The sequence below is a fragment of the Pelodiscus sinensis genome, chromosome 6, assembly GCF_052426305.1.
Source record: "Pelodiscus sinensis isolate ZL-2025 chromosome 6, ASM5242630v1, whole genome shotgun sequence".
NCBI classification, from domain to species: domain Eukaryota; kingdom Metazoa; phylum Chordata; order Testudines; family Trionychidae; genus Pelodiscus; species Pelodiscus sinensis.
The window spans coordinates 2,234,095-2,247,159 of record NC_143057.1 but is presented as its reverse complement, the minus strand read 5'-3'; the positions used below and the strand labels follow the sequence as shown (position 1 = coordinate 2,247,159).

General features: G+C 46.0%; 1 long non-coding RNA gene across 1 annotated transcript in view; it reads right to left on the bottom strand.

The window, feature by feature from the left end:
• Window positions 1-13,065, bottom strand: part of LOC112545670 (uncharacterized) — a 153,195-nt gene that overhangs the window by 114,227 nt on the left and 25,903 nt on the right. The gene's annotated exons all lie outside the window — the stretch shown is intronic.

Genomic DNA, 13,065 nt, shown 5'->3' with positions numbered 1-13,065 from the left:
GACATTTGCTACAACTACATTGCACATTGTTGCGCAAGAAGATATGTAAATGAGGCGCAGCGATGAATATCTGCATACCTAATGAGCTGGCATTTTTGCACAAGGGGCTTTGGCGCAAGAAGGAGCAGTCTACACTGCTCCTTTTTGTGCAAAAACCCCCTCTTGGGCAAGAGCTGTTCTGCTGCTTATTTTCAGGCAGAATGCCTCTTGAGCAAGAGGGTATTTTTGCACAAAATGGCAGCTCATTAGGTATGCAAATGTGGTGCGGCGATATTCATTGCTGCACCTCATTTGCATATCTTCTTGCTCAAGAATGCGCAATGTAGACATAGCCTTGTTGTTTTTCTTAAGAACTCAGCTGCTGGAGTCAAATGATTCCTTGAGATCCCAGTTTTCATACAATAGGAAAAGTAAGTTCCCAGTCTTTGGTGGCAGTGGAAAACTTGAAAATATGTATTAGTGCCCTCTAAAGGTTTGGAAACCAGTGAGTAAATAAAAAAAAGAGCCTCAAATGTATTGAAAAATAGCTCATGATTTTTAACTCAGTCTCTTAATTTTGGGGGGGGACTAACACATGATTTCTGAATTTTTGGGGTTGGGAATATTGTTAACAATAATATAGCACTGATCAGTAGATCTCAAAGTACTTTACGAAGGAGGTCAGTCTTGTTATCGCCCTTTTATAGAGGGGAAACTGAGGCACAGAGAGTGGGAATCAACTTAATCAAGGTTTCCAAGCAGTGGCAGAGCTAGGAATAGGATGGCTGTTGAGCAATTAGTACAAACAATAATAAAAGGCTATAAAGAGGCTGCTGGGCTCGTCTCGATAGCTGGGCTATCCCACTAGCATGTGTGTAAAAGGAAGTGCTGCTAATGTATTTGCAGCTCCACACAAGGCACTAAGAATATCATGATGGCTTTGACACTATAACCCTTTGAACTTGAAAACCGATTTGTCAGACGTTTTAAAAGGACAATAAAAATCACTAGAAAGACTCTGAATTCTTCAAATTACAGCAAGATCATCCAGGGAATTTCCCATGTATGTTTTGAACTGAGAAATCTGTGGAATATATTGAAAGAAAAATAAATCCAAACAAAACCACCCTCTGAAGTGAGATTTTGAACATGGCTGTCTCAGGAACTCTAGCATCAAAAGCTCCGATGACAGGACTCTTCTCTGGGAAGGCAGCTTACTGCTTGTGGCAGAATTAAGCAATATTAAAAATGTTTTATCAAGGATAAAAATAAATAAATCCAGGCTGTTGTTAACTGTTGGCTTCCCACATCAACTTTTAAGGGGGTTTCATTCTCAGTCTTCCCACTGCATAACAGATCCTTCAGATTATTTTTTGTAACTGATCTATGTACAGATGCTAATACAAGGCCTGATCCTGGGAAAGCATAAGCTCATTCAACTCCCTACAACGGAAAGGAGACTTGCGGGTACTGAGGTTCGTGAAGGAGGCCCTGAGAATCAGGCCATAGTTAAATATAATTAAGCACTGGGCCGAGTTACCAAGCGAGGTCGTGGAATCCCTATCACTGGAGGTTCTAAAGAACAGATTGTACAAATCCCCACAAGGAATGGTCTAGATTTACTTAGTCCTACCTCAAAACAGCAGGCTGGACCTGATGGCCTCTCAGGGTCCCTTGTAGCCCGACATTTCTATATTCCTATGAAAGGTCAGGCCCTCAGAAAGACGCTAGACAAGCACCAGTTGTTTAAGTTCTGGAAGCACAGAGAGGCTTGACGGGACATCAGGAGTCCCTTGTGCTGGCCATTGCATAACACAGAATTGGAGATGGCCTCACCCCCAGACAGTTTACACTCTGAGGCCCTGATTCAGGAAAGCCTTCCTAATTCAGCATAACACTTGTCACATGTAAGTAGGTAAGACAGACAAGTGTGTCTACGCTGCATTGTAGACCCAGATCTGTTTGTTTCCAAGCTTGTGCACAAGCGCCCACACTGCATTGTAAACCTGGGCTTACAATTGCTCAACGTGGCTCTCACTGGGGTAATACATCCACACTGCACCACACAGACCTTCTGATGTGGCTCTGCAGCTCCAGCTGCATCCACACTGCAAAATGACAGGGCTTAGATATGCATCACAATGGAGTCAGCCTCTGATCCCTTCTGCAGGTGGCGCTGAGATGCCAGGTCCTGAGTATTTGCTGATCGGAGTCAGAAAGGTTTGGGTGGACAGGAGGGATGGTTGGGCTCAAACGTGACTCTGAGCCTGGGTTTACAATGTAGTGTAGGCATACCGACAAAGTAGGAGGGGAAGCAGTCATAGAGAGAAGTGACTTGCCCAAGATCACACGGGAAGGCTGTATCAGAGTTCCTTGAAGACATTATAGATTGCTCCATCCCCATCTAGAAGTTGAACCTCTTGTCCCCTTTTCTCTTCAGACACAGTTCTAGTGGGTTTGTTCTGACGCTCTTTCCCCAGCCTCCTCCCCTCCCAAAGGGCAGCACTCAGCTATGACATCTCCTTCACTCCCACTCTGTGAATGGTTTTATCCCAGAGTGCATGGCTCTGCTGGCAATGCCACCCCGGGATGTGTTCCCAGGCAGAAAAGCAAGGGGTAAGCTATGGGCTGAGAAAGGTAAATGACGTACCATCTGCCACAACACTTTTAAGAGGTTTAAAAATGGAACCTTCAGGGAAAGGGGGTATTATCAGGGAACAAGCATAATAAGAAAATATTACAGCTGCAACCCTAATAGCTAAATCATGACACACCATCACTTCTAGGAGGGAAGTTCCAAACATCCTTTTAATACACTGCTTCTTCAGAAGAGAGGCTATTAAGGTGACACCATAGTTTTCTGTGGGTAATTTACTTGAGTGATTAAACTACTGTGATTTACTTGCTGGTGGAATGTATTTTGGGGGTAACCAAGCTGCAAGATGCTCCAGGGAATAAGCCAGCACGCATGGCAGCAAAGACAGGAAGAGCACCAGAGATAAAGAAAAGCAAAAATCATAGCAAAGACAGTCATGCCCATGACACCTACAATTTAGAGAAATCTTGAACTAGCTACTTTATGAATTTCAGCCAAAATAGAATTGACAAGAAGGGTACATCTACCCTGCATGGCTATTTTGGGATACCAGAGGTATCGCGAAATAACTACCCTGCATCTAAACAAGTTGCCCATTATTTAAAATATTTTTTTAAATGACGAGTGTGCTATTTCACCATCCCTGTAAACCTCGTTGCAGGAGGGATAAGGGATGGCTCGAAATAGCACGTTATTTCGAAATATGGCACTGTGTAGACACACCAAATTTCAAAATAAATTCAAAATAAGATACGCAATTTCTCGTGTAGGGCAAACTGTGTATCTTATTTCGAGTTTAGGGTGCAGTGTAGACGCACCTGAAGTTCTTTACCATGAAAGATTAGAGATGTAGAATAGACTCTTCAGCTTTATGTCCAGAAAGGATCACAGTGGTCATGCAGTCTGACCTCTGGTGTGGCACAGCTCAGAGAACTGCTCTGAAACATTTCCTATAGGAGATCTTATAGAAAAGCCTCCCATCTTGATCTAAAAATTATCAATGAGGGCGAGTCCACCCTGACCCTGGGGAAGTTGTTTCCATAGTTAATTACTATCCCTATTAAAAATGAATGCGTAGTTTCCAAATCTGAATTTGTCTAGCTTCAACTACTAGCACTTGGATCATCCCAGATTTTCTCCTGCATTCAGGTTCTAAGCATGACGAGCACAGACCTTAGTCTACACCAGGGCTACTCAATACGCGGCCCATGGGTCACATGCAGCCCGTGGCCCATTTGTTTGTGGCCCGCAGTGCGGTTTGGGTTTACGTGGGGCTCAGCTAAAACAAAAACGTAGTGACTATAATGGTCTTTTGTTGAGATGCGTTTTAGTAGTTAAATTCCTGGACTGTCATTGCTCATTAAAAGTGCCGTCAAATGGGTGTAAATCGGTTAAATATTGTATTTTATTAATACCAGCAGAACTGACTTAAATGGGGCCTGCGTGTTGTGTAGTCTTGCTTTAATCTTTGTATTCATGCCCCTCGGCGTGAAAGAAGCTATTTGCATATATATTCAACCACACTTAAGTTGCAGCATGTGCTGTGAGGGATCATTGTGGCTCCTGGGGCTTCCAAAGTTGAGTAGCCCTGGTCTCGACATTCCCACGGAGGAAAGGATTTATTCCAGCTACCAGGAGAATGCCCAGAATCAGGGCTTTTTATAACCGAGTCCAGGTTTAAAGGGCAAAGATGGAGAGAGGGGAAGCAGAAATAGATTATGGGATGAAAGATTTTGAACAATGCTGACAATTTTTGAAAAACAAAACAGCCTCCCCATCCACTTCCGTCTTTCTTTGAAAAATTCCAACTCTCGCTAGACAAGAGATACTCAATGGGGGTGTCACAACGAAAATGTCATCATTGGGGGCGGCACCATCTTTTGTCCTCCCCATTGTTATCCAGACCTTTACCTCCTTGACGCCACGCAAACAGATCACAACCGTTCAGAGAGGGTGGACCAACAAGAAAGCACTACACCGAGCTGTTCACTTCCTGGTACCACCTCAGCTGCTGATCATTTCCTGGCTAAGACCCAGTTATCTCCCAACAGCACCTCTCCCCCGGGTCCTATGATAGCAATAGGAACTGAAAGAGCCATCATGAGTGTTGGGGAAGGTCACCTCCGGGGCAGGCTACTTCCACAACATCCATAGGTCAGACATGGAAAAATCCAGAGCAAGGTCTCGATTAGTGCCCTGCATTTTGGGTTTCCATTTTCCCTGAGTCTTGGTCTCTTACATTTCCTGAGATGATGATGTTCGCTATTATGAGGTCAGATTCTGATTCCTTTACATTGACCAGCACCCTCCCAATGGCATAAGGCACTTCTCAATGCACATAAAGGGAGGAGGATTTCGCCGACAAAACACTTCAACATTGTGCATGTTCTGGAGACCTGACAGGAGGGACAGTCTGGTGGTCAGAGAGCTAGCCTGGGACCCTGGAGACCCCAAGTCAGTTTCCTGATCTTGCACAGATTTCTTCTGAGACCTTGGACGAGCCCGGCAGCATATATTGATATGGCAGTTGAAGGCGCGATTGCAGCTTGGGCAGACAGACCAACACAAGGTTTAATTGAGCTATCCCAGCTTAGGATACCTGTGGTGACACAGCAACAGAAGATGTATAAGCCCACCTAGGACCCTGGGTGTGTGCGCTCTTAGTCTTTGCCAGGGTCTGTGGTGCTACGTCTTTATGGCTATTTTAGCTGTGTTAGCGAGAGTAAAACTAGGGTGTTTGCGTAGCCATGTTGCCAACACATCTCTAGTTGCAATATAGACTTACCCAGTCCTTCGGTTCCCCAGCTGAAGAGGGGGGTAACAGCACCTCGGTACCACACAGGGACATTGTGAGGTATTCAGGGACTGTGGTCACGGGACCCATCTCAGTGATTGCTACACAGAGAGCCCTGCTCACGTTCAGTGGCGAAACACTGCCCTCCGATCACAGACTACACGGTGTACCTCAACCCATGTGCTACCTGTTCGAAAGGGTGCCAGCTGCATGCAAAGGTCAGCAGTGACCATGCCAGCCTTGTTTCACTGCAACGCGACAGTTCTTCCGGGGGACAAGATCTCTGCAGTGCTAAGCAGGCTTCTGTTCCAATGCAATTAGGTCAGTGAGATCGCCGCTTATTTTTCTCATTCATCAGTTTGCCTCAGGAGCTCAGGGAATTCATCAGTTTGCCTCAGGAGCTCAGAGGCCATCAGAACTAAGAACCACCCCTGCTCCTCCTACACAGTCAATATTTTTAATAGGATGAAATCTCTTTGGAAACTAATTGGAAAGAGAGAGATGCTTTGGAAGTGATTGCTGAACAGCTGGACTGGGTAGTAAAAGGTCAATTCTTCTTCCTTCTCTTCCCCCTCACTTCTCCTATGCCCTCCTTTCCCCCTCCCCCTTCTGTTATTTCCCCATCATTTCTCTCTTCCTCTCCCTCTTCTCCATCTGGTCTGATTTTGGCATGTTTCATTTAACAATCTCCTTTCCAAATAATGAAATGAATAATGAATGGTAAGCCACAGAAGCACTCCTCTCTGGCTAGTTAGCCAGAAAACCAGACAAGAACAGTCACACCTGAAATGAGCTGGTAAAAGTGCACACAGCATTGAAGGCAAATCTGATACAGGTTGAACCTCCTTGGTTTGGCACCCTGGTGACCTGACCAGTCCTGAAGGAAGCAATTTGCCAGACCAAGGGAGGTCGGCTCCTCTGCTGACAGACTCTGGGCTCTCCTGGGATCTGTCAGCAAATCATCTGGTTCCCTTGCCCCGGGCCACTGGGCTCCCAGCTCCTTGGCCAGCCCCAAGGCTGCCAAACTCAGCTGCTCCAGGGCCCTGGTGGCTCCACTGAATCTGCCTTTGATCTGAACTCCATGAAGCTGCTTTCAGGTCCAGCAGACATGCGAATCTGCCTTGCTTACTCTCTTTTCAGCAGCAGCATTTGAGCTAAACAGTTCTTAGCCTAGGATAGCTGTAAAAATCAGTCCAGGCCCAAGTACCCTGATCAGATAGTGTGTCTAAATATCCTGCGTGTTCCGGGCTGACTGCACTGCCACAGAAATAAAACAATTCTGGTCTGTTTTTTGAAGCAGAAGCAGAGTCAGGACTAGCAAGGTGAAAGAGGCGAAGTCATGCAAGTAGTGGGGTGAAGAACAGTTCCCACTTGTTGAAAGTAGATCTGCCTGTGAGTAAAAAGATGTTTCATGTCGAATCCTTACTAGTCTGCAGTGTTTGGCTCACATCGTATTATGGTTTCCAGTGCATCCAAAACTACTGAAGATAGTGTAAGAACAGATTGTGTGTGGATGCCACCGACCACTTGGCCTTGTGCTCCTGTAAAGGAATTGGGTATAGAGGCTAAAAGAATTGAGGATAACAGACTTGATCCTGCCCTCTCCTCTCCCCCACCCATATATTATTTAAACTCTTCTTGCAGCAGCCTCCCAAAAGGCAGATAACAATAAGAATAACTGGCTCCTATCTTAGCCGGTCATCTGAAGAAGTGGGCTATGCCCACGAAAGCTCATGATACCATCTACATGTTGTGTTAGTCTTTAAAGTGCTACTAGTCTATTGTTGTTTTTAAAGTTTTTGGCTCTTACCTGCTATTTATCCACAGATCTCAAAACACCATACAAAGTTCAAAAGCATTATCTGCATTTGACATGGAGGAAACTGAGGCATGCTGAGGAAGTGATTGGCCTAAGGTCACCCAGCAGGCCAGTGGCAGAGCCAGGAATAAAACCTAGGTCTCCTGAGTTCTAGTCTAGTGCACTAACTTCCAGGCAACATTGCCTTCATGGAAGCAGCTAGCACTATGCCTCTTAAAGAGGTAGCTTCTTTGTGGGTATGGGAAGGCTGACCAACTCCATCCCTTTCCCACCAGTGTTTACAATGAGAGGCTCAATGGTTTTATTTCATTCTCTGAAAGCAACAGCAGCACCAGCAAGAAGGCAGAAGATTTTGAAAGTGAATCCCGGTCGAGGGAAGATGTGGAGGATTTTAGTTTCATGGAACACTCATCCTCCTTTTGTGGGAGAGCGGTATAGCTTGGATTGCCTCCACCTCAGTAGGAGGTGGACCATCTCCTTGGGCACAGGCTGGCTAGAGTTGTGCGGAAGGTGTTACACAAACAGCAGAAGGGGAGAGTAAAAAGAGGGCAGAGATGAGCGCTCATTTCAAAAACAAAATTGAGATGTGGAGACCAAACTTAATCAAGGACCCAAGAATTTCTCCTTTTCGTGTCTTCTGAATTACCTATACACCAATTTGAGGAGCCCACAGAAAATACACGAGGAATTAGAATAGCTCATTCGTGAGCATTAATTCAGTCTTGTCGGTATTACCGAAACCTGGTGGGATAATTGTATGTGGAATGTTAAAATCAGTGCAAAAAATGTCAGTGCCTCTTTCCAATTCACTGATACCTTGGGATCCCAACTGGGAAATGGTGTGTGACAGGTGCAGTCACAGAAGTCCCCTTGAGATTGTTCCCCAGTGTGCTGATCATGCCGCTGACACCCGCCATCTTGCTCATTGGGGCTCCCCACTACCCTATCCTGCTGGGCCAGATCCTCTGGTCTTCCCCAGAAAAGAGCTGGGATTAGGGTTAAAGTTAGCAGAGCAACGCAGACCCCAAACCCCTTCAGCTCGGGGAAGATGAAATACTAGTGCATAGCACCAAGGAAACCAACTCCTAAAAGGGACCATCTCCCTCCCCCTAAATCAGTCTCTCTTGTAATCTGACTTGGGTTTCTTTGTAACTTTTTGGCATGTGCCAGGCCAGGGGAAAACAAAGGGCCGATAAGGTTCCTGCCCTGGGGGAAAAGACTATGTAAGCAATGAGAAGCTCTGTTCTAATTCCCCCCCTTCCATGGAAATTGACCAGGTTCAAGATGGAATTCAGTACCAGGTGGTATGGTCACATGTTTCCCTAAGACCAACCACTGCTTAGACTTACAGTCCAAACAAGGCTGTTTACAAGTCATTACGTTGATCACCAAGTCATTAAGGCTGGAGGGGAGGAGGGACACCAGTAACTGTTCTCACTGGCGCATTTAAAACTACAAACAATCTGATTCTTGTATGTAAAGTATGATACGGTCACCGGGACAGGACATACAGATCCAGCAGACTGTCACATTAAAATAGACAGGTTACATGAGGTATTTTGTCTAAAGCATCTGTAAGTAATGCTTAGTTATTTATAGTCATAAGCCAATTTCATAAAGCATGGCGGGGGAGGAGAGGGAAGAACTATCACATGGGAGGGAATTAGTGGTCTAGCTCCTTCCCAACATTTTATTAGCATGGTGCTCTAGGAACACAGAATTTGCAGAACTGGATCAGCACAAGGAGTGAAACACGATACAATGCATAAATTGAGCAGGACTTGAGCCATTCTGGAACTCAGGGTTGGCTATTTTAGAGGACAGGGCAGCAAATATTTAAGCACTGAGGCTAAAATAGGATTGAATGGACTATGCCTGGTTCAAAGTTAAGTATGTGCGTAAGTGCATTACTGGAGCCTAGTCAGGGTCCAAGATATAAATACCATCAGAAAATGTGAGCATTTTCCCACTCCATAGCCCATCCTTGCAGAAAATGGGAGGAAAAGCATTGCCTTGATGCTCAAAAGCAACACCTATGAGACAACAGCAGATTAGTGCCACAGAGAAAGCTGCAATCACTTCAAGCATAAATAATGCAAGATTAACATAAGTGACATAATTATTATCCAGCAAGGCAGGCATTCTTCTTCTAGCATCAGCAAATTTTCATTCAGCACAGAATGCCACCAGCTTCTAAAAACTGGATCCAGCATTACTAGTTGTTGCAGACAATTTAGAATTGAGCTCAAAATATTCTGTAATGACCAGCTATCACCTTTGTGAAGGGTCTGATTTAACTGCAGTTCATAGCCAATCAGCAAAGACTGTATTTTATTTTGAGGATGTAAATGAGATCATTGGTAGTGCTTTCTCCTAGCTTCATGCAGATCTTTATTTAGAAAGGAAGGGAAAAAATTGGGGAGAAAGAAAGAGAGAGAGAGAGGAGATGTATGAGTGAATTGCAAGAGCAGATAGGACATATTTATTCTCACTCGTGAAAGGTAAAACTTTTAGCAGTTTGGTCTGATGGATGCAATATAGCCTTCATTATGAGGCTTAATGAATTAACCTCACTGCAACCAGGTATCTTTGCTCAGTGCAAGGGTGCCAAATATGTAACAGGCAGACCAGGACCAGTCTCCAAATTGCACTGTATAACCCAAAAGAAATATGCCTCTTGTACAGAGTCTCAGCTTCCTTTATCAATAAAGTTTCTCTCTTGTGGCTACCAAATGTAGTGGATACAGCAATGGTTGCCAGAGTCAGCAAAGACACAAGGACAGTGACTCAGAGAAAAACTGTCTGATCCTTGTTAATCTGATTGGAAGGTCAACATTAAAACTCGGTGACGAGGAGCAGTTACTGACTATTTCGCTGCTGGCCATGCGAGGTGAAGAATGGGGTGGAGTGAAGCCCTGCGGTGGGAGGGGCCAGAGGAAGGAAACTGGAGATTCACAAAGACAGAAGAGCAGAAGAAAGGTAATCAGGAAGATTCTGACAAAAATTCTGCACCAATAAATAAAAATTCTATGCACACTATTTTACATTTCTGCAAATGTTATTTGTCAAATAAACATGGAGACTCCAGCATGGCATTGGGGAACACAGGCTACTGGGTGCACAGAGATGGGAGATGACAGTGCCGCTCCTGCCGGGGACACAGACTCAGTGGTGAGGCTGTGCCCAACTGACACAACACAAAGACCAGTCCTGCCCCAGAAGTACCCCGGGGCCTTGCCCCTCCATGCCAGGTCCACTAGGTGTAGGAAGGCAGGCTCACTTAGGGTGGAGGGGCCAGCAGGTAGGGGCTGAGAGAGTTCTGCATGGGGCAATCTGGGTGTGGGCATGTGGATGCCCAGGGACTTAGTTCAGGTTTCTCACACTCTTCTTCTTGCCCTATGGACCCAGCTCCTTTGGTTGAACTAGATCTCCCATGACGCACCCAATCTCCCTTCTTGGGGAGGGGAGGTGGTCTACTACGCAGTTGCTGGCCTTGGGGTGCCATGGAATCAATCATAGAATACTAGGACTGGAAGGAACCTCGAGAGGTCATTGAGTCCAGTCCCCTGCCCTCATGGCAGGACCAAATACTATCTAGGCCATCCCTGATAGACATTTATCTAACCTACTCCTACATATCTCCAGGGAGGTTGTGGCATCCCCATCTCTGGGCAATTTATTCCAGTGTTTAACCATCCTGACAGGTAGGAATTTTTTCCTAATGTCCAACCCAAACCTCCCTTGCTGCAGTTTAAGCCCATTGCTGCTTGTGCTATCCTCAGAAGTCAAGATGGACAAGTTTTCTCCTTCCTCCTTAGGACACCCTTTTAGATACCTTAAAACTGCTATCATATCCCCCCTCAATCTTCTCTTTTCTAAACTAATCAAACCCAATTCTTTCAGCCTTCCTTCATAGGTCATGTTCTCTAGACCTTTAATCATTCTTGTTGCTCTTGTCTGGACCCTCTCCAATTTCTCCACGTCTTTCTTGAAATGTGGTGCCCAGAACTGGATACAATACTCCAACTGAGGCCTAATTAGCGCAGAGTAGACCGGACGAATGACTTCTCGTGTCTTGCTCACAACACACCTGTTACTGCATCCCAGAATCATGTTTGCTTTTTTTTGCAACAGCATCACACTGCTGACTCACATTCAGCTGGTGGTCCCCTATAACCTCTAAATCCCTTTCTGCCGTACTCCTTCCTAGACATTCGCTTCCCATTCTGTATGTGTGAAACTGATTATTCCTTCCTAAGTGGAGCACTTTGCATTTGTCCTTATTAAACTTCATCCTGTTTACCTCAGACCATTTCTCCAGGTCATTTTGAATTATGACCCTATCCTCCAGAGCAGTCGCAACCCCTCCCAGCTTGGTATCATCTGCAGACTTAATAAGCGTACTTTCTATGCCAATATCTAAATCGTTGATGAAGTTATTGAACAGAGCCGGTCCCAAAACAGACCCCTGCGGAACCCCACTAGTTATACCTTTCCAGCAGGATTGTAAACCATTAATAACTACTCTGAGTATGGTTATCCAGCCAGTTATGCACCCATCTAAGTTGTATTTGCTTAGTTTATTGATAAGAATATCATGCGAGACCGTATCAAATGCCTTACTACAGTCTAGGTATACCACATCCACCACTTCTCGTTTATCCACAAGACTCGTTATCCTATCAAAGAAAGCTATCAGATTGGTTTGACATCATTTGTTCTTTACAAATCCATGCTGGCTGTTCCCTATCACCTTGCCACCTTCCAAGTGTTTACAGATGATTTCCTTAATTACTTGCTCCATTATCTTCCCTGGCACAGAAGTTAAACTGGTCTGTAGTTTCCTGGGTTGTTCTTATTTCCCTTTTTATAAATGGACACTAGATTTGCCCTTTTCCAGTCTTCTGGAATCTCTCCTGTTTCCCATGATTTTCCAAAGATGATAGCTAGAGGCTCAGATATCTCCTCTATCAGCTCCTTGAGTATTCTAGGATGCATTTCATCAGGCCCTGGTGACTTGCAGGCATCTAACTTTTCTAGGTGATTTTTAACTTGTCCTTTTTTTATTTTATCTTCTAAACCTACCCCCTTCCCACTAGCATTCACTATGTTATGCATTCCTTCCGATTTCTCGGTGAAGACTGAAACAAAGAAGTCATTAAGCATCTCTGCCATTTCCAAATTTCCTGTTACTGTTTCTCCCTTCTCACTGACCAGTTCTCCACTATTGCCTAGGGCTCTCTGCCCAACTACAAATCTCATGAGATGCTGCAGCAGCATTTCAGAATTTAAATATTTCACTTTTTGGGTGTGTGGCGGGGTCCTCCTTACCCCTTTCCCTTCTTCCCGTGATTAAAGCGTTAGCCACCAGCCCGGAGGCCTAGTCTAGTAGCCGCAACGGGCCCAGAGGCCTAGTCCACAGTCCCAGCAGGCCCTGAGGCCTAGTCCACACCCTGAGGGGTTGGGGTAGGGGGGTCCGGGCCCTCCCTCTCCACCGGACCCCCAACCCAAGGCCCTAATGGTGGTGGGTGGTTCCCACCACTGGCTCAGCAGGGGGTCCTACCCGAACGTGCTGAGCCCACCGGGGCTTTCCCTGCCCCTTGCCCTGGGTTGCTTCCTACCCCAGCCTTGTGGCCAACGGAGGTCCCACCTGGCGATGCGGGGTTGGCGGCGGCGGCCACGTCAGCTGGTCCTGTCTCTGGGGCAGCAGCGCAGCGGGTGTCTCCTGCAGGGGGGCGGGTGCCCCCCCGGCGTCGGCGTTGGGGGCGTGCTTGCCCCGGGGCTGGTAGTAGCAATAGTGGCGGTCCCTCCGGCTCTGAATCTGGCGGCAGGTCCGACGGCGGGCCTGCAGCTTGGGCCGGAGCTCCTTCCTCCCCG